The following is a 22,847-nucleotide window of genomic DNA, read 5'->3' as shown; positions in this document are numbered from 1 at the left end:
GGGAATTTTCATGAATATTTGAGGTCAGAATTGGTTGTCAGCTCACCTAAATTTTTATTTAAATCAGAAATCTAGTGTGGCATTGCTACAGTACTTTGTGGTAGGGAGGTTGAATCAGTTGTACATTAGAGACTTCACAGATCTTAAATTCTTTTTTTTTTTTTTTTTTTTTTTTTTTTTTTTTTTAAGAAAACCCTTAGTCCTTCTAATTTATACTTGATATTTACTTTATTCTGTTTAATTTAGTAATTTAATCAACTCAAATGTATCTGGTTTGGGACTGGGGCAGGGCCAGGGCATGAGCAGAGAAAGACCAGGATAAGGCCCTGTCCCCCTATCACCCAAAGCAACCTTGTGTGTGGTTTATTTACAGGTTCTTGTTCAACCAAAAGAAAATAGATCAGCAGAATCTCAGGCCATGTACTCTTCATGTTACTTAATAGCTCATGAACTCAGTATAGGGCAGTTCCTGTGACTCTGAAGCTGCTTGTGCTGGCTTCAGGTCTAGCAGACCCCTGTAGTCTCTCCCATTAGTGCAACCTGGCTTTGCCCATTTTTTTTTTTTTTTTTAATTAAAGGTTCAGAGCCTCAGGTGCCCCTAACTGCTTCAGCACAGGCAGAGTTGGTTTTTGAGAAACCCTTTAAAAACATTTTCCCCTGTGTTACCTGTCAGCTCTGTGTTTTTGGGGAACCAGGGCGCAAAACCCTTAAGACTTGTTGACACTTACCCGGAAATTCGGCGGCAGTCGACAGGAGTTACGCAAACTACGCAGAGTAGCTTGCGTAATTCCCGTCAACTGCTTCTGTGCTCTGTTCACAGTGCCCTGAGCTGATGGGAAAAGCAATCCCGTCGGCTCAGCGCTACACTAGTTGAGGAGGTGGACTTAAGTCGACTCCCTCATCGATTGAGCGGGTCTCACTGACGGCTCAATCGATCATGAAAGATCGATCTGGCGGCGGCAATTTTGCTGCTGCCAGTGTAAACATAGCCTTACTCTCTCTGGCTCACCTGAATCCCCCTCTCCCTGCCTCCTGCTTCTGCTTGAACCAGAAACCAAAAGCAATGAAAAGGCAGTGGGAGACACACTGAAACCCTTCCAAACAAGGGTGATAGGATTAAGGCAACTCCCCTAGCCTCATCTACATCTAAGATGTAAAAAGGAGGCATCTTAATGAGCACATCGAATGGAGAACAGAAACCTCATCTACATCGAAGATGGAACAAGAATTAGCATCCTGAATGGAGAGCCAAGCTCCAAAGCAGGAACTACACTGAACTCTGGGATTGGCAAAGCAGGGACACACTGGGTGATGGGAGATCTCTGCTCCTGAACTTAATGAACCCACACCTGCACACACCCAACTATGCAGTTATCAGACCATTCTAGTTATTGATCTCCAAAACATTGAATCTGCCTGATTGCACTGTGAGCTCCCTCAAGGAACACTGCCCATAGTCAGGAATGATCAGCTCCTATTGTCCAGCATAACAAAATCACTCTGGTATACCCCCTTGAGTCGTCATTTACCCATAAACAAACCTAGTGTTCTCCCTTGAACCATTGTTTCTTCCCTACAAAAACCCTACCCAAGTTCAAACCTCTGTTCTGATGCCTGGATCCAAATGCTGCATCAGCTCCACTGGGACGTCCCCTTTTCCTGACTGAGTGTATTGGGGACTCTGCTTGTCTCAAGCACTCTGGACCCTAAGCTGAACAGCCTGTCTCCTGGGAACCTGTGAGCTGCATGGAGTGGTGAGACCCCCCCGTCCCCTCCCCGTTGTTCCCTCAACACTCTCTCTCTTTCTCTTTTAGTCCAGATATAACTTTCTACTTCTGTAATCAAACCTGGGCTAGCTTTCTCCAATACCACAACTGAAATGGTGTAATATTGTAAGCATTTGATTGTTTTTCTCTCCTTGTACGGTATTACTATTAGTATCAAGTTTTATACACCTGGCAATAAAATAACTCTTATAATCATGCTGGTTGCCAGTCTGTCTCCAAACTTCATTTACTCCTTTGTGTTCTTGGCTTCCCTATCTTGCTCTGCAGCAACACTTCTTTTACCTAAGCCAAAGATCCCTGGAGTGCCCAAAAATCCTATGGGGTTTGCTCATCAAGGGGGTTACTGCTAGAACAATTGTAGAGCGGTGAGGGGCAACTGAAAAGTGCTGCTTTGCCTAGCCTACGGAGTCCAGAGACACATAAGGGTGGCCGCTGAAAGTGCTGTGTCACCTAACCTGCTGAGTTCAGGGACATATAAGGGGTCAGCTGAGAGTGCTGATAGCCCGGTCTGCTCAGATGCACTCGGTTAATCTGGAATGTATGTGTGTATATGTGGGGGATTTATTTGAATCTGGGGCTGGAGGAACCTAGCCCTGAAAACCTTAGGTCCTGCAGGATAGCTCCATTTGGTGGGGACTTGTAGCCATATGAACACACAAGTAGTACATTAATAGAATCACACCTCCCCTTCCAGGAAAGTAACCCTAATAAATGAGTGAACTCCAAGGTGACAGGCAAATCTGGTAACACCTAGCCCCCAAAACAACAGATTCCTGTCTGCCATTATCACTTTCTGTTGTAGCCATGTTGGTCCCAGGATATTAGGCCTTCCCTACACTATATAGAGTGTTATCCAACAAAAGTCAGTGTTCATTGACAAAACATTGGAGGTGTACACACTACAATGCTTCTCCTGCCAACAAAATGCCCCTGCTTTGCCAACAAAATAAAACCCCGTGATGAGAGTCATAGAGCTTTTTGCGACAAAGTTAAATCAACAAAGTGTCAGTGTAGATGCTGCTTTTGGTTATGTTGCCATAAATGGCCTCCAGGAGGTGTCCCACAAGGCCCGTCCTGACCACTCTAGTCATCAGTTTGAACTCCACTGCCCTGCACCCAGGTACACAGGCATCTGCCCCTCCCCCTTAAAAGGCCCAAAAATTTTTGAAATTCGACTTCCTGTTTGCTCGACCTGGAGAGCTCACATTGCATCTTCCCAGCTGACAATGGTGGCTCCATGTACCAAACACTCTCCCTCTTGGAGCACACCAAAGTTGTTGGATCTGCTGGGTCTGTGGAGACAGGCATCCCAGTTCCAGCTACAAGAACTTCACTACTTACCATCAGATTTCTGGTAGCATGTTGGATAAGGGCACTGAGCGGGACATGCATCAATGCCTTGCAAAGATAAAGAGCCTGAGACAGGCATACCAGAAGGCAAGGGAGTCAAACCATTGTTCTGGTGCTACGCCAAAGACCTCTGCTTCTATAAGGAGCTGGATGCCATCCTCAGTAGCAACTCCACCTCCACTGCCAAGACCCCCCATGGATACTTTGGGAGGGTTGTAGTCTGCGGCCGGCAGACTCAACCCCAAGGATGTAGTGGTGAACGAGGAAGGGGAGGGGAGGATGAGATGGGACAGGCGACAGGGTCATCTGATACTGTGGTGAACCAGGACCTGTTCTCGACCCAGGAGGTTTCAAGCCAGTCACAGCACTCTGGCTCTAGTACACATGCTGCAGGAGAGGGGAGCCCTAGTAAGTGCTCATTTTGAGTTGATACTGCTCAGTTACATGAGCTAGAGCTGCCCTTTGCTTTGTTCTATGCGAGACGGGGGTTAAGGGATAGAAACGTACAAAACTACCTGTGTTTGCATCTGCTTCACATTCCCCTGTGAAGCTATGCAGTGGGGTAGAACGGTGTGTTACTGCACACCAAGATTTCACGGGAATGCGCCAGAGAGATCTCTAGGAAACTTTCCTGGAGATACTCGCCAATCCTTTGCCGAAGGTTCCTTGGTGGAGCTGCTTTGTTCCTTCCCCTGTTGTAGGAAACTTTCCCATGTCAATTGGCAATCACTTGTGGAGGGACCAAAGCGGCACAAAAGCGAACAGCACATAGACCCGGTCTCAAGCCACTCACATGCAGGAGATGCATCTTTGCTTGCCCTCAGGAGTGAGATATCAGCTTCTAAGACACCCTCCTGTAGAAAATGGTGGCAGGATTTACAATATTGTCCCCCTCTCTCTTCCTGGAGCGAACTCACCATGTTTAGGGCATTCACCAACCTGTGTGCTTGCCAGGGGACATTGAGAAAGAAGCGTATTTTACTGTTATGATTTACTATTATGATTCGATGCTGAGTGCACTAACAATCATGCTTCTGTTTATTGTTTCTTGTGCTTCTGCAGTTGTGGCCTTCAGGAGACCCTGCCCTACACATGGGTGGAGCACCTCCACCAGATAAGGAAGCAACCCAGGAGGAGCAAGGAGGATATGTTTTGGGAGGTGCTCTAAACCTCTCAAACTGCAGAACAAGAATGAAGGAGGTGGAGAGAGGCTTGGGGGCAGCAGTTGGCTGGCTAATGGGAACAAGAATATGGAAGTAGAAATTACCATATCCGATGTGGAAACCAAACAAACAGTTTAATCGGCCCAAATTGGGGGGCCCGATAATCTCCATCCAAGAATATTATAGGAATGGCACATGAAACTGCAAACTCAATAGCAAGGATTTTTAATATACTTGTGAACTTGGGGCTTGTACCCTGTGACTGGAGAATTGCAAATATAGTACCTATATTTAAGAAAGGGAAAAAATGATTCAGAAAACTACAGGCCTGTTAGTTTGACCTCAGTTGTATGCAAGGTCTTAGAACAATTTTTGAAAGAGAGAGTAGTTAAGGACATAAAGTTAAATGGAAATTGGGATAAAATACAACATGGTTTTACAAAAATTAGCTTGTGGCAGACCAACCTGATCTCTTTCTCTGAGAAGATAATAGCTTTTCTAGACAAAGGAAATGCAGTAGATCTAAGCTTCCTGGATTTCATGATAAATTATTAGTTAAATTGGAGATGATGGGGTCTTCCAGGTCCAGAGGAGGTCCTGGTAGAAGACCGGCAGCTTGGAGAGGTCTCACGGAAGACCACTGGGTGGAGAAAAAAGAGCTGCCGGTCATATCGGAGCCCCCAGAGGCGATGGAGTAAGATGTGTGCCAGTGCGCTCCCTGCCAGCCTACCTGCACTATACAGGAGCCTCTGCAGGGCTTGGAGGTGGAAGGTGTGGACCTGGATGTGGAGGCAGCACAGACCCTGTCCCCCTTCCTCCAGGGGGAGACTCAGGACACCTGCAGAGACCCAGTGCAGTCCTGACAGAAGAACTCCAGAATTGTCTTCTGGAGGTGGGCCAGGAAACTCAGAGTAGGAACCAGGGTGTCGAGCATGGACAGGACCAGTTGGTTAAGCACCAGTGCCCTCCTCCACAGGCACAGTGGAGAAGGATGGGTGGCAGAAAGGTAAATGCCCAGACAGAGCAGCGGACCCACGATCCACCAGATGGCCTGAAGCATGGGTGGAAAGGAGCTCACACACCACCCAGCCCCAACATTGGGGCAGAGCTCTCGACCCAGTTGACCCAGGTGGAGGAGGCCACTGAGTAGACGGTTTGGCAGGCCTCCACCCATGCCAGGTTGCCCAGGTCCTGGACCGCGAGGAGCACATCATTGACCTACACTGACAGCACCATCCACAATTCTGGATCATGGAGTATCAACCCTGCCAGCCTCTTGCAGAGGAGACGGAGGAAGGGCTCGATGGCCAGAGCATACACCTGGCCTGACAGCAGACAGCCCTGATGCACCTCATGCCTGAAGCTGACTGGTGTGGTCAGGATCCAGTTGAGCCTGACCAAGCACTCAGCAGAGGCATACAGCACCTGGAGAAATCCCACAATCCAGGGCCCAAAGCCGAACGCCCGCAGAGTGCCCAGGAGATACCTGTGGTCCACCTTGTTGAACGCCTTCTCCTGATCCAGGAATAGGAGGGTGAATGACAGACCATCCCTGCACCCAAGCTCAAGGAGGTCCCGGACCAAATAAAGGTTGTCGAAGTTGGTATGGCCCGGGATGGTGTAGGTCTGGTCAGGATGGATCATGTCTGCCAGCACAGATGCTAGCCACAGCGAGATGGCCTTTGCTATGATCTTAGAGTCCGTGCTGAGAGGGAAGACAAGACATCAGTTCCTGAGGTCACGGAGGTCCCCCTTCTTGGGCAGCAGGGCAAGCACAGCTTGCCTGCACAACAGGGGGAGCTCCCTGCTCCCCAAGGACTCGGCCCAGATGATGGTGAGGTCTGGGCCGAGAGCATCCCAAAACACGCAGTAAAACTCTAATCAGCCTGTCCATGCCTGGGGATTTATTGGTGGGCATGAGCCGTGGCTGAGGTTTGGTGGCATACAGTAGATGATCATGATGGTCCCTTCTGGCCTTAGAGTCTACATGTAAGCATAGGTGTAGAGAGAAGCATTACACAATGAATAAATACTACTACTTTATGTGTAGTCTTTTGAAACATTAAGCAAGTGTATTGCAAATGCAGCGTTCACAGCGTTTTATAGTGACAACTGCTCTATCTTGGTAATTAAATGTTTGCAGTGGTTTTGTAGCTATGTTGGTCACAGGATATTAAGGAGACAAGGTGGGTGAAATAATATCTTTTATGGACCAACTTCTGTGGGTGAAAGAGACAAGTTTTTGAGCTTACACAGAGTCAGGTCAAGAAGAGCTCTGTGTAAGCTTTAAAGCTTGTCTCTTGCACCAGCAGAAGTTGGTCCAATAAAAGATATTACCTCACACACCTTGTCTTGGTAATTAAGCGTCAGGAGTTCTGACAGGCAGTGCAATCCTGTGAAACCCTCATTCAGGGAACAATTCTATCTCTGCATAGTATTTTCAGTTCCTAAAACTGATGGTTTCTTTCACACATGGCTGGGCAGACAATTTGTATGCTGATCACCATGGAAACCTGCTGATACATCACTTGGTCAAACTGTTTCCATATTGTATGAGTGAGCTTGCTTTGAGAAATGCAAATAAGGGAGAGGGGGAGGATGAGTGAGAACAGTTTATTTCTTTATATTTGCTACCAATCCTAATAGTGTCCTTCCCTCACCAATATTCCTTCATTACATTATACTCAGGCTCTCTTCTAAGTGGTTTTTTCCCTCTTTTCCAGTTGCACCATCTTCTTGATGTAACTGGAAATAATACCAACCTGCTACCTATAGGCTTACTTCTGGCCATGATTATTAGATGACTCCTTCATTCTATTCTGAAAATTACTCTGTGGGGGCTCCCCTGCTTTGACAGATTATTCACACCCTCCCCAGATTATTCCCTGCCTCCCCTGGATAGGACTCTACCCAGGAATCACTCCAATGCATCCATCTATTCCAACACCTCTATCAACAATGGATGGGGCCATGGTGTCATTAAATGGAACAGTTAATGTGCATATAGTGAAATAAATCTAAGAGACTTAACAAATGAGCTCGGAGTCCATCAATAGCAAACAGTCCAAACAGCCTTAGGCCTATTAGTCTCAGAGTAGGGCAGTGCCTAATTATGTATGCAGTGCAGTGCAGTGCAAGCCCTAATGGCTAAGCACTCCAGCTGCTACCTGGGCCTGTCTCCAAACCTTGGGCTCTGGCTCTGAAACTGCTATGTCACTGCAGCATAAGCACCTGCCTTTCCCATGGTGTGTTCAGTCTCTTCTTGAGTGGCATTCCTATCCTCCAATGGGAAGAGAGCTGAAAGCAGACTATTAGGGATGGTATTTCTTGCCAACTGTCTAGTCAGGGTTTTGGGGGTGTGTAAAGGCTAGTTCCTCCTCTCTGGTTAGGGAATGGAGTGTTTGGACTCTGGGAGCAAGGCTGGCCTCCACAGCACCTGATGTGTGGTGTGGGAGGGCTCCACAGTGTTTTAGCAGTGTGTTTTGCTGTGGCATTTTATCTACAGCTACTCAGAGAAACTTGGACAGAACCATATTGTGTCAAAATCAAAATGTTTCATGAAAGTGGGTCAATTTTGCAGGAACTTTGTTTCAGAAGAAAACTGGGGGAAAAGTTCTGACTGTTGAAACATCCCATGAAGCACTATTGGAATGAAACATTTTGATTTTCCATTTTGAAATGACTTTTTGTTTTGAAATAAATTGTGTCTTATATTAGAATACAAAATTTAAAAAGAGTCTAAATCACAACCAAATGTTTGTGAAAAAACAACCATGATGGGGTCTCTACTTTGCACAGGTGAACAACAGGTTAACGGAAGACTGAAAACCTCAGTTAGTCCAGGTTGCTGCACCTGGAGAATGTGTGGGTGTTATTAGACCCAGCTGAGTGGTCTTCATAAAAGAAGGAAGTGAAAACACCTCCATGTCTAGGAGACAGAAATCCATGAGAAAGAAGAAAGGGACCCCCTCCTCCCCCCCTTTTTTTTGGACTAGCAGAATGAAGATAGTCATAAAGATTAATTAATTCTGGTAGTAGGCTCTAGAAATTGTGCAAGGTATAGTATAGTATAGAGGGATGGGCATTCTAGTAGAGAAAAATGGATGTAGGATCTAGGGAGCAGACAGAGAGCTGAGAGGTCTGGTTATGTATTGGCTTCAGGGAAGCACCTCAAGGGGCTCAAAGATAGGCAGTGGCCCATGGCAATAGCAGTGTATCTGAAGGAACAGGCCTAGCTACTTCATACAGAGTCCCTGGGCTGCAACTGAGGGTGGAACATGGACCTGGGCTCCCCTACCAGCCCTGAGGAAGGGGCATATAAGCTTGCTGTAAGGACTATTGAGCCTAGAGCATAGCTGAAGTCTGAGCCACAAGAACAGGCCAAGGAATAGCCCAAGAGAGGGTGGAAGGATCTCTTGTGGTGTTACACTGGAAGGGGAGAGACTTTAAAGTGACCTGGCTGAAGGGCTGAGCTGTGACAAGAGGCATCCACTTACAGGATGGAAGTGCCTATTGGTGGGTGAGTGGGTCTTGAGATGAGAGCACTGCAAGCCATGAAGGGGCGTGCCTGTGGTGAGTCAACTCCTTTTACAGAAATGTTTTGCTGTCTGAAAGTTTTTTGGGTTTTTTTGGAATTTTCCTTGTAGAGAATTTCAGAATTTTCAGTTCAGTCCAATTCTGAGTAGAGCCAAATTTCTAAATCTCAAAATCCTTTGTGAAATAGTACTTCTATCCTCTGTGTGGCTCTTTAAGTTTACCCAAAGCTGTATAGATGCATGTAATCTCCTGCTACCTAATCTCACCACTCTCCTTAAATAAAGGATCATTATTGTTTGTTTCTAGGGTACCCTTCAGTATAATATCTCTGTGATGGTCATTAAGACTTGCATAGATGTCCTTGGTGCACTCCTAAAGCAATCTCTCTGCTGTCTGCCTTTCCCAAGATTTTCTTAAGATTGTCCTTGGCTTTTACTTGTTCTGTGTGTGGTGATGTAAAAGCAGTGGTCAGGCTGTTTGAGCAACCTTAACTGTGTCTGTCTGTGTTTTCTAATGTGAACTGGAATGGATGTAGTCACAGTGACTTTCATGCTGAGTTCTTGAGTGCTTTGGAGAGGAGGACTCAATCTGGCCTGGAAGGCTGAGTTGGGAGGCTCAATCAAGGGGTGGTGGGGAAGGGTATAATCCCTTCCCTAATTAGTACTGTAAGGAAGGGTGGCTGAGGTCCATGTGTGGGTGCAGAGAGAGCTAAATGACCTGAGAAGTACCAGGCTTGGTTACCATAACCAATGCACTGGCCCCACAGTCTGTTAACTAGTGAAACTAAACCCTTGAAATCACTAACCTCACTTATAAAATATCTGTTGCACAGGCCTTTTGGAAATTGCACTATGATGGTAGTGAAGGAGTTTAATTATTGGCTATATCGTTAACACATTGGATGACTTCTGTGAGTACTGACTTTTAAAAATAAAGTAACAAGTGAGGTATGGCTGAGTTACACTTGTGTTAGCTGACAGAAATATTTACAGTTGTAATGCTGTAACTTTTTAAATGAAAGTATTTAAGCATTAATACACATAATAGGTTGTTTACCTTAAGTGTTTTCTCTAGCAGCAGGATATGTGATATGAAATGTACTACCCTCTCCTAGAGGGAAGTACATCCCAAGAGGGTAGGTCGGAATAGGATAGCAATACAACTTTCCTGCTGTTTTTTCTCCAGAAAATACAAGAGGAAGAGGAGGAGGCTAGGTACAGAAATGAAAAAGAGGAGAGACAGTTCTGATCACAAAGGGTCCTGACATAAATCATAAATAGCTTTGTCTGCTGAAAGAGCACCTGAGAAATCTAGCCACCCCCTCAGCTGATGTGAACTGACATAGCTCCATCAGAGCTGTACCACTTTATACCAACTCAGGGTCAGGTCCCCAATCTACAGTGTCTGGCTAATTTAGGTTGCTAACTTCAACCTTTATATGCCTAAATAAGTGACCAGTTATTTAAATGTGCTTTAGCTCCCTGCAGTGCTGTTTGAAGTTAATGGGAGCTGCTGAGTACTTTTCAATAAGTGTGCCACTTATTTAGAGGCTAATATATGGACTTAAGCTACTAAGTTTGGGCTCTTATTTTGAAGAGGAAAAAAATCTTGGCTTTTGTTTTTTGGAGGCTTCTCCATACAGCTGCTGACTTACTGACATTCACTTCACAGTTGACACCTTCCTACTGCAACCAATGACTTTTTGTCAAGCAGTATCAGCAAATGCTGCTGCTTAAAGAGAGGAATCAGCACAATGAGAACCAGCAGCTTGTTGGAGAAGGCTAGGTAGTCTCCTGAATTAAATCTGGAACTGTCTGGAGCAATGCTGGCTCTAGGCACAGTTGCCTAGCAACCTAATGACCTCAGCTGGGCCCAGTAAACCCTCACTAAGTGACACTGCTCCTTGATTGGATAGACGAGCCAAGAAATCCCTATTTAAGCCTGGTAGCAAGAGCTCAATGCATTCTGCAGCCACAGCAGCACCAGAACTGCTTCCTGTGCAGCCCAGGCGCCACATCTTGCCTGCTCTGCTCCAGCCCTAGTCCCTGCTTACCTCTGAACTCATGATGGCCAACTCCTGGCTCTTTGCCTCATCTCCTGATCACCGTTCTGGTTCTTCCCCTGATTCTGCACTGACCCATAGGCCAGACTGTTCTGACCACTAGGTCATACTGCCTACACTTCATTGTGTGACAGGAACACTACTGTTTGAATTTTTAGTGTTTTTCTTCCTAAGGGAAGATGGAAAAAAGGGATGATTATAGATGTAGTTAAAAGAGAAGATGGCTTCCTAATATGTATTTGTCAGGCAGTTGGTTGCTAATCTTGCTTTTGGGTCTTTCAGTTCCCCCTGCTGCTCAATACTCTATTTTTTAAATATCATGTAAAAGTCTCCATTGACCATTCTCCACATACTGTTATCTGCCCCCGATCTACCTCTCCAGCAGGCAACTCATTTTTAGAAATCGTTGCCTCACTTTTTTTTCAATTGGCCTTAGGTACTGATTTCATTACTAAGGGATGTGGCCAGAGAGGTTGTGGAGATTGGCAATAGAAGTGTGGCAGGCCAATAGAGGCTTTCCTAACCACGTGGGGTATGTCTACACTAAAAATACTTTAAAAAAAAAAACAAACAAACAAACAAAAAAAAAAAAACTACAGTGCTGCAATCATGCCAGTGTAGTGTAGGCATTTACTACAGCAACAAAAGGGATTTTTCTGTTTCAGTAATAAATCCACTCTCCAAGAGATAGTTGGTTGATGGGAGAGATTGAGATACCCACCCTAGAATACCAAGTACTCACCTGGAAGGGGGGTACATCAGAATTAAAAAATTCTACATCCCCTGTGAGTACTCTTAACTACAGAACTATAACACACCAAGGGGACCACCATCACTTCCTTGACTTTGTGGATCTAGCTCTTAATTTCCTTTACTGAAAAAGGATTAAAATGCCAGAACAAAATATTTCAATTGACCAGAACTGATTTTTTTTCTTTTTCCTTTAATTCAGGTACTGAATCAGTTCTAATCACCAGTACCACCTATTTTCAGGCTTCACACTGCTGCCCAAGCCCTTAATATCTGAGCACTTTCCATATAAATCAATAGCAAAACCTCAGTGGACTTTTAGCTACTTGTGTCTTTACCACACCTGTATTCTTCTCTCTCATTAAACAGCATCCGAGACTCTTAACATTTGATGGCTGACATTAGGTTTCCATTTGAAATGGATAAGTAAATGGCTAATATCTCGAGTGACTAGGGGTTTTCTGTCGTATATAATGTTTGCCTTATATTTGTTGCCTTTAAACATTGGACATTAAAGTTTGTGTATAGTATCTAAAGTCTGATAAATTGTGTCAAATACAAAACATCAAGATCTTAACATGTCACATCAGACCTGCATGCTCTTTAGAGCTCTAAGAATTAGTAGAATTTAAGTATGTAAAGCTGCATGTGTGCATGCATCTGTATAATTTTAAATCTGCTATGATTTGACCTGTATATTCTTAAATCAACAATTAAGATGAGAAGGCTACCTAAGTCACATAATTGGCTTTCTTTGCATAATGCAGAAATATGATTATTCCTCTTGATAGTAGTCTTCCTTCAATGGAGTATAGTTGGGGAAGGTTATTTTATAACTGTCAAAGACTGGTGCACCCCCTGGATAAAGCTTGCATTGTCAAAAAAGCAAACTTTTTGGTGGTAGACTAGTTTAGTTTTTTTTATTAAATATAAACTGGATTTGAATTATTACATGCTGGTCCTATCAGAGGGTGCCAGGCCATAAATGCCTAGTCATGAATTAAGGTTGACTTACCATTTTTTCGTATGGTTGCTCTGATGTGTAAGCAAATATCTCAAAACAATTGTTTCCTTGTCACCCCTCTCATCAGTGCTCCTTACCTGTCTAATGTCCAACTGACATTAAACCAGAAAACACCAAACTACAGATGGAGGGCAGATCCTCTTCAATGGAGCAGTGCTGATTTATACCAGCAGAGGCTCTGATGGTGCTTTTCTGGTGTAATACCACTGAAGTTGTCTTGCATCACAGGCTTTGAAATCAAAGGCTCATCTTCTGCTAAGGGTTGTGTCTCTATTCCAGGTACAAGATCTGAGTCCTCTATGCCTGGAACACAATCTGCTTTAAAAATTATGATCTTTGTCTTTGCTGCTTTTTCCAACTGAACTGGAAGGTACATCAATAGACAACCCCTTGATCCCATGTCTAAGGAATCACTTAATACTTTCCTCAGAACCTCTGCCACGGTCAGTCACCTTCTGCATGACTAAGAGAAGATGTACAGCCTTCTTACTGAATCACTGTTTTCCATGTCAGGAGGCATGCAGGTGGGATACTTGCCACCAACAACAGATTTGTTTGCCGGAAAGGAGAATCAGTTTATCTCCTGTATTTCCCCCATGCCTGAACAAGCTTTAAAAACACTCTTAATTTCAGAGATGAGTCCTCCCACACACTGACATCTCTGGACAAACCATCTGCTTCAACACTCTCTCTTGCTGAGTATGCCTTACTGTCAGATATATACTTTTACTCACTTATCGACCTGTATGAATAGAGTCTTTATCCATACAGACCTTCGGTCTCTTGTCTTTCAGACAAACAACTATCTAATTTGCTGAACATGAGCTTTCTGGGGAACATGAAATTTGGTGAAGACTTTCAAACTGCCATGAAGTCTAATTTGTTGAGGTTTAATTTCTTCTCTCTTATGGGGACCAACAACCATTCTTGAGATTTGATCAGGATAAACCTCAAACCAACGTCAAGGCACCTGCTTCCAGCAATATAAATGAAGGAAAGGGCAGACAGAAGCGGGATAATAGTCACATGCCATCTAAGGGGGGGGTTGGCTCAGCCCTATCTAATCATCATCAATTCCTAACACTCTTCATCTATAGGTCTAAAAGCACTTCACAAAGGAGGACTGTATCATTATCCCTATGTTAGGCCTGTAAAAACTGAGGCACAGGGAGGGGAAGTTACTTACCCAAGGATATTCAATAGTAGAGCTGGAAACAGAACCCAGGTTTCCTGAGTCCCAGTCAGTGACCTATCAGTTGGGTCACACTGCTTCCCATGTGCCTATTTATACAGCTCCCAGATAACAAGTTTGGGCTTGGGCTGATGGCTGGGTCATGTGACTAGGTATCATGTGGCCTATGGGCTTTTGTACCTGTAAGAAGGAAACTATTTAATAAGAGGAGAGAGAAGCCAGCAGAAAGTTTCTCCTGTAAAAAAGCCAGGTGAGTGGCAGGAGCTGAGGGGCTTCTTGTGGTAGGTCAGGAAGAAAGGTCTAGGATAGCCAGGAAGCCTGCATCTGCAGCCACAAGGGAAGGACAAAACAGTTGCGAAGCCCTGATGCAAGGATGATTGAGAAGCCTTGGAGGAAGGCCAAAAAAAAAAGTGGGAAAACCATGAGCCAAGGTGAAGAGTTGACAAGACTGTTTTGTTGGACTTTTCATTTATCCTGAGGGTAGACTTTACAGCTAGGCCAAAAGGCTAAATTGTTTTGAAAAGCACTGAAATAGGCACTTCAAGAGCAAGAGACTGAAGTGTTTGGAGCTGGAAGAAGGAAAATTGAGGCAAGGAGCACCATGTACCAAGAGGGAGCAGGATCACTTTTAATCTCCATTGCAAGAGACATCTCTAGGCTTTTTCTAAGCAACAAATTCTGTGGCTCCAGTATGGCCCATTTCTCCCCTGAATTGCCAGGGAATGTCTTCATGCTTTGTAGGACACAGACTATCATCTGGAAAACTGGCAGAAAAGGTGCTACCATCTTTTCTCAGGCTCTCTTGATCGATATGTAAACTATAGTACTTGAACAAGTAGGCATTCATAATAATGGCCAATCTGGGTCAGACCAATGGTCCATCTAGCCCAGTATCTTGTCTTCTGACTGTGACCAATGCCAGGTGCTCTAGAAGGAATGAACAGAACAGGTGATCCATTCCCAGCTTCTGGCAAACCCAGGCTAGGGACACTTTAGAGCATGACTTTGCATGAACTGTCCTCAGGGTTTGGTTGCAAACCATCCCCTGCTGGTTTGCTTGAAGATGAGAATTTGTTGTACCTAAACATAAGGGTCCCCCCAATACATATAACTCTTTAAGCCTGTCCTTTCCACAGGATCCGAAGTTGTTTCCTCTCTCTGTAAGACCAGTGGCCTTTGAGTCCTCTCCTTCAGTTTTGGTATTCTCAGTTTTGTGTCACAAGATCTTCAGGGAAATTCCTATCTCCAGTTAGCTTTTTAACGCTAAAGCCCACTGCCCTCCATGTGCAAGAGGATTGCCTCTGCCAAATGGAATCCTCCAGTAGTGCAGAGCTGGTGTAATTGGCTTTCTGCCACTCCCTCACTCACCTGCAGAGGGTGTGCAGAGCATCAGGCCATTCCAGGAGTAGGAGGAGGGCAAGCTGTGGTGCACAGCACTCTGCCTGAGCATTGGCTGATGTATCAGCTGGCATAACTTGGGCTGCACTGTTATGACCAGGACTGTTTGAGCTCCCACTAGAACAGAGTGGGTTGAGGGGAATGGAAAGGTGACTTCTCAATTGGTCCAAGTATAAAATTACTGCAGCTAAGGATATCGCCTATTGTATCTTTAATGTATCTATCAGCAAATTGTGAGTTTGGAACATTTCTAAATGAGGCCCTTATGAGAGGGTCACTGGGCGATTGCAAAGCAAATCAATTCCAGAGAAAAGCTGTCGAGGGCAAAGATGTGACTTTCCAGTACATCTGTAAAACACTATCCACAATGGAGATAAACTTTTTCTTGTCTATCTTGGGAGTTTTACTTTCTCCTCTAAGAATGTCTATGCTGCAACTGGGATGGAGCCTTCCAGACTGGGGAAGGCAGACTTGAGTGAGTGGGGCTTGAGCTGGACTGCTGAAATGAGCAGTGAGGACATTCTTGCTTGGGCTCGCAAGCTGCCCCTGCGATTCGCTAGGCTTGAGAGCCCCAGCACCAGTTGAAGGTGAAACATCCATATTGCTATTTTTAACATACTACTGCAAACGCTGCCGGTGTGAGTTTGTCTTCATGGGGCTGGGAGACTTGCTGCCGGTCTACTGTGTAAACGTACCCTAATGCTACCGTTGAGCTAAAGATGTTTGAATCCGTCTTAGTCCTGATTTGATCTCATCAGGGACTTGAATGAAAGCCGTGCCTAAATGATACCATTATAAGGTACAGTGAAACTGACAGAATGAAAAGCTTGTCAATTTATAGTACAAGCAGAACTCTTGTTGCCTTTTTTATAACATCCCCCCCTGGGTTAAAGAGCAAAGCTATGCTTAATGACTTGATTCAATCCCAAGGCCTAGAATTTTGTACTTTGACACATAATGCAGCTTGAGGACTTTTTTTATTGCTGGCAGGGAGAACAAACACTTAGGCAGCATTTACACTGTGGCTTACTTAGCAGGGAGCAAAGAAAGGTAGCTTTGAATAAAGGCTACTGACAAATCAATCTTGTTTTGAACTAGATCTGTAAGTATGAAATAGACTAGCTTGATTATACACAACATGCAGAGAGTAGTTCTGCTGGGTTTTTTTGTTCATTTGTGTGTGTGCGTGTGCTTTTTATAAGCATAGTACGTACACATCAGACAAATAAGGACAACTCGTGGTCATCACTATGTATGTGAAGAGGTCTATTACTCTGATACTGGAAGTTACTGTGATATGCAAATTCTTTCATGGGTTTATTTGTATAGTTTGATTTTCCTTTGTCCTAGTTAGGACTCTTCATTTTATTGTTTACAGATGAAAACTAAAGAGACAAATGTAGTTTAGCGGTAAATCTATTAGCGTGGACTGCTGACCCCACTGAAGTCAACAGTTAAAATCCCATTCAGTGGGATCAAGATTTCGCTCCTATTCTAGCATTTACCATCTGTGCTTAATAGGGTGATGCATTTTATGCTTGATAATATTTCATAACTTTCAGGTAACTTGCATGATTATGGTGGTTAAAGAAATGTACATGCAAGGAATAGTCTTATTTTTTAATAAGAAGCAGGCAATATCTGTTTAAATTTGGGGTCTTAATTTATTTGACAAGTAAAAATCAGGATTAGATATGATATATGAGATAATGGGTATTTATTTCTTATAATGTAGTCTTTTCCCTTGTGTGCTAACATTCAGACTCTTCACTGATTAATCAAGATTCTTGACTAATTGTCTGTGCAGCAGCAGTTTACTTTCTTTCTAAATGTAGCAGACTGTTTCAGCTTTCTTGCCATTCTGTGTGCTACCATACGAGTCAGCTGGTGCAACAGAGGAAGGAAGGGTGGATCTGCTTGAGATTTCCTGTCTTGCAGTGAGTCACGGAACAGATTGCTGTTCTAGCACTTCATTTGCTACCATTGGGACGTCAGGAATGTGGTCATAAGTGAAGCAGGAACAACAATTTATGCTTGTGCTTGTGGCAATGCATATTTTCTAATAACCAGTTAAGAGCATGGTTTGAATCTTCAAGGGCACACTTCTAGTTTCCTGAAACTACAGCAAGCTAGTGAAGAATGGAGACAGCTTAAAGGCTTCCTTTCTCTTTCTGATTCTTGTATGCATTTTATTATTGCTTTCCATCACACTTCAATATCTTATGTTCCTTGTATCACTCTATTTCATTGGCCGTTGTCAAACTTCTGCTGTGCCGTGTGCTGAGCATGGGTTGTCTGCTTGTCTGACATCCTCTATCTTAGTGGCGGTCATTGGTGCTCTGGGCGTAGAGCCTTATCTTGCGAATATATACTTCCAGGTGAATGCATATGCTATGAATGGTTCAGTGGGATAATGCTCAGATGGTAAATGTTTGTAGTATTGGTGTCCATAGTTAGCAAAGCACTTTGGTATAAAAGGTGCTCACTCCATGTAAAGTATCAATATTATTGCTCATGGTTTTTTAAAGGACACATCAGTTTTACTTAAGATAAATAGTTAAGATTACTTCACTGTCTGCAGTATTTCTCTTTAATTCCTTATACTTGCTATAGGAAATCTCAAATATTGCAAATACTTAATCCTAGCAGACGTGTATAAACACAGAAGTTGCCAACAGAGTTAAAGCTGTACAATGTCCTAGTAGGGACAAGAATAAACTCTACCAGCATAACTGCATTCGCACCAGGGCTGGTACCAGTATAACTATTTATTTTTAAGTTTAAAAATAAATAGTTAACTGAAATAGTTGGTGGTAAAATCCAAGTGTAGTGCAGACCTAGGACAATTTACATATTGATAAAAGGCTCCACTATAATATCAGCTGAAATTTAAACACGTTAGCACTTTAACATTCACAAAGTTAAGTTACAAATTGGTCTTGGCAGGCACTCAGGTATCATGGTGATGTGCAGAGTCTAATGACTTGGACAGACAGATGGGCCATACTGTATTAAAATCAGAATAACTCCATCCGTGTATTTTGAAGCTTTGTTCATGAAAGGCTAGTGCTACTTTAAAAGGCTGCTGGGCCAAACAAGTGTAGAGAGAAGCTTCATTTTAGTCCTATTTGAAAACATCAATACCCAACTGATGCTGAGAGAGGTCACTACGGTCATTTTCTCCAGGAAAATTCTTTATCAGGCCTACAGTAATGTAGAAATGAGATGCTTGCATAAATGTAGCTGTCTTAACAAATTAGGCTTAAAATATTTCAATATTACAGATTGATCTCTTCCTTTACTCAACCCAGAGTTAGATGTCTGATAAAGACCATGCTGCACCTGAAGTGCATACCGTGTGAGTCGGGGTAGAGATTCGAGGGTTGTGTGTGAAGGTGGCTTATGATGATCTTTACACACCCCGATCCTGCTCCAGCCTCTGTGCTGGGTCAGGATCTAGTGCTGAGTTAGAGCAACCCTGGGACTGCTGACTTGGGCTGTAAAAGGTCCCGTGCTATTGAAAAGGCAACCATGGACTTGTCTGGTGCCAGTGTGTTCTGACCACACACCCTTTTTTCCAGTTATGGGCTTCTTCACAAGCTGTGGGCAAGAGAGTGGCATAACTGGCCATACATCAGCTTCTGTGCCACTGGAGGATCATCCTTGTGCAGAGGAAGCCCAAGGCAGCTGGGCTGCACTGGAGAACATGGTGCCACAGATCCCTAAATACAGCAGCACACTGACTTCCTCATTGTTAATAGTGGTATCCAATAACAGTTTAGTTCTACATTTGTTGAGCTCCAGTATTCTGTTGCTGGAGCACCCATGTTTTCTTGCAGCAGTTGCATTTAGAACATTCATTAACTTTAAGATGTGTAGAGCTAGGCATATCCAGCCACACTGGGAAGGATGCTTACTTGGGTACGCGCTATTTTTTTTAGCAGATAAGTGTTCAGTGAGCGCTCTCAAATGACTTGATGATAAGGCTGGACTGAATGTTTTAAGGCTCTTGAATAACACATACAAATGTGCATTACTGTAATGAAAGAGGTTGTTTTTGTTTTTGTTTTTTTTGTTTTTGTTTTTTTTGGTGCTGTGGTAGCAGATAGAACTGCTGACCCTAATGGTCCTAATATTCATGGGAGATTTCTTTTGAATTATGGGCAGTGTAAGGTATGGAATATTCCACTTCTGCTTCTTTTTAGATTACTTTACATCTGAGTGTACCAAAGGATATTTTTAAACTTTATTTTCCAGTTGCACCTTGCATTTTGGCTGTTAGTAAGCCTACAGTCACACAAGGCATCTCCTCTTGCACACTACATAAAATTGGCTTTCTATTATCTCAGAAATCACCCACATTTCAGGCTGCATTCAAGTTATACAAAGGCTGATTATGTTTATAATTCTGTGAAATCAGGCTACTTTTTCTCCTTGGTGAAAACTTGATGATTTGAAGATCTGCTTGGACACCTATTTACTTGAATTTTTCCTCTTATGGAAAAGTAAATCCACTACAAATATAGACACATACACAGTGCACATAATAGAGGTGCAAAAGTGTAGACTACATTTACTGGACCAAATTCTGCTTGCAGTTACATCCATGTAAATTCATGGTAATGAGCAGACTTTGTCTCATTGCATAGTTTAAAATATACCAAAATAACATTTAAATGTCTGACTTCAATAAACATGAGTGTGCAATGACTCATTCAGGCACAATGTACTAAGGAGGAAGTAAAGGTGAAGAAGGGCAAATTTCTGTAAGGAGGGTGAGCCTGAGCTATGGATTTCAGATTAAGGTGTGTCAGTTTGAATTATGACTCTCCCTTTTTTGAGTTTGTCTCTTAAGGCTACTTTTCAAAAGATGCCTCTAAAAATTACAGGTACATTCTTTCATGTGCCTTTTGTTCACATGCACAAGTCAGCTAGTTCTATGCACAGAACCCCATATGCATACATCTGAATTCTGTGGTCTGAACACCCAGACTTGGGATCTGATCTGATCTGAACTTCAATGGGAATTGAAGTCTTCCTGTCTGTAGACCAAGCCTGAAACAAACTGAATTTCTTCCGCCTTGCCACCTTCTCAAACCCATACAGGCTTACTGCTCTTGTTGCTATAAACCTTGGATATGACCCTTTGCTGTGTGGTTTTCCTCAGGGTTAGAGAGAAGGGTCTCCAGATAGCTGTAACACAGACAGCTCTGACCCACCTATAACATCAAGATTTAAATAGAGAACTTAACAGAATCCAGCAGCAAGAGAGGTGAATCTAGTACCACTCCCTGCAATGAAATATCATGTGAAATAATGGGCTGGTGGAAGGTTTGATAAGGTCCATGTAAATAGCAAGTAGACTATTTTGTTAGCAGACCCATCATCCGATGGAAGAAATCGGAATCTGGCCTAGATACTCAGGCAGTCACACCCTTGTATGAGCAAAAATCTTGCCTTTGACTAACAAACTTGATATATTAGACTCATTTGTTTAAATGCTGGCTTGTATTTACTCCCACATCATACCATTAAATCATATGAGAGTCAGATGCAAAAATTGCACAGAGAACACATTGCTGTTAATTTTTATGACCTTTAAAGCTTTCTTTGAGTTCTGTCTCTAAACTGCAGCATCTCACAGTTACACACATTGTTTCTAGAACAACCAGTTATAGGTCATAGGCTCTTTGCTTTCTGCACTGACTTTTTAATCTAAATGAATTGTGAACTCCACTGCCCAGGGATCACAGACTGAAAGCTCCTACCCCGCAAAACCCCCACGTACTTTTGGAATGTCTTTTCCTGATGGTCTAGCTTGGCAAACATACCTATCAGGTCTCCCTTGTTGTGTGCAACTGTGCAGCTGACCATGCTAGCTAAATGCTTTAGACACACTCCTGCCTGGAGTAGACAGGAGGTATTGGATCTCCTGGGCCAGTGGGAAGAAAAGACACTGCAGGCATAGCAACAGATAAGCTGTAGAAATATGGACCTCTACAGAAAGACTGTATGGAGATGCAGGTGAAGAGGTAGGACTGGGATCATGCGGCACTGCAGCTGAAAACTGAGGCAGGCATGCCACAAGGCCAGGGAGGCCAAGAGTTGGTGCCACCAACCCGTAGACCTTCTACTTTTACAACAAGCTGCATGCCACACTTAACAGAGACCCCACCAGCACCCTGCAGACCACCATGGATACCTCAGTGGAACTTGAGTTGGAAACCTTTGCTGTGAACCACAAGAGGGAGGGGGAAGGGCTCCAGCTATGCCATGAGCCGGAATCTGTTTGAGACTCCACTGTAGTCTAGCCAGTCCTGCTGGTTGAGCATAGACAAGCCCAATCCAAGGGAAAGAACCTTGGGTAAGTGTGTGCATGCATTCTCCCCTAAAACTGTTTAAATGTGAAGATGGTGCCTGACTCCAACCTCAAGTTAGCAGGACATAGGCATTTACTTCTCCCTCTTCTCATACAAGAAGAGAACTTTATCTGCTTCTCATTCCCCTTAGGGCTATGCAGGGGGAGAAGAGTATGCAAAGTGGTTTATGTACATAGGGATGTCCCTTGTATCCTCCCGAGAGATCTTAATGAAACTTTCATGGAGATACTCTTCCCCTCCCACCTTTTGGCTCTTGCAGGATAGACTCACTGTGGCTGGAGAGCTGTGCTGTGCCAAGGTCTCTGAAGCTGAAGTGTCAATAAGCATGTCTTATTTAAAACTCATACGGGAGTAAGGGAAGGGAGTTACCTTTTGCTTTCCATTGTCACTGTAAATACAATGATACTTTGGCCTGTTTCATCTGTAGCTGCTGCCATTGTTCCCTTGAGGGATGCCCCCTCCAACTGTGGAGTGCCTGACTCTGATGAGGAGAAAGAAGTGGATAGGGAGAACATAGTCAGAGATCCTGCAAGCCAGTGCTGCATTGTACTGTGGACAGAGGGTCTGGAGAAAGGGAGGGAAGGAAAGAAAGCAGACAGCCTGGAGAAAGGAAGAGGAAAAGCAACAGGACACAACTGGCTTCTCAGGCACCAAACACAAATGCTGCAGGCTCTGGTTGACCTACAGAGCCAATAGCCGTGGGCTTGCTTCCCTTTATAGTCAATGGAGAACTCCTTGCAGAAGCTCCCTACGTTCCATGTGTCATCACTGCCACCCCACCAGATGAGGGACACTAAGGAAAACCACAGCTTCTCAAGCACTGACCTGAGAGCCATAACTGGTGTGGTTTGGCAGGAATGGACTGAAATAGACACATGTTTTCAACTGTTCTTATTTTCAAGTTCTAGTCTATTAACTTTGCACTGTATTGGTTTTTTAATTGCACGTTAATGTTTTGCATCATTTCTGGTATAGAATAAACTTTTATTTTTTGGAAATTCATCTTTATTACTTCCTGTAATGACCCCCACAACTTCAGTGCTGTACCAGCCCTCTCCAGCACAGCAGATTATGGCAGACCATTAAAGTGCATTTTCAAGGCCTCCTTTAGCCATATAGCTCTTCTAAGGGCCCTTGTCTGGCTGTTCAAACTCGGCAGGTAGCCACTTCATCTCTATTCTAGTGGCAAATTTTCCTCTTTGCTT

The 22,847-nt window shown here is 43.7% G+C and overlaps 1 long non-coding RNA gene across 1 annotated transcript; it reads left to right on the top strand.

Annotated features, from left to right (window-relative positions):
- Positions 1-8,259: 8,259 nt before the first annotated feature.
- LOC137146495 (uncharacterized) lies at positions 8,260-22,644 on the top strand. The gene is made up of 2 exons (XR_010917961.1): positions 8,260-8,872; positions 22,070-22,644. It is a non-coding gene; the product is annotated as an uncharacterized lncRNA (long non-coding RNA).
- The last annotated feature ends 203 nt before the right edge of the window (positions 22,645-22,847 follow it).

The sequence above is a fragment of the Emydura macquarii genome, unplaced genomic scaffold (assembly GCF_026122565.2).
Source record: "Emydura macquarii macquarii isolate MOO-44397 ecotype Brisbane River unplaced genomic scaffold, CSIRO-AGI_Emac_v2 contig_18, whole genome shotgun sequence".
Taxonomy (NCBI): Eukaryota; Metazoa; Chordata; order Testudines; family Chelidae; genus Emydura; species Emydura macquarii.
This window is presented reverse-complemented; position numbering and strand designations above follow the sequence as displayed.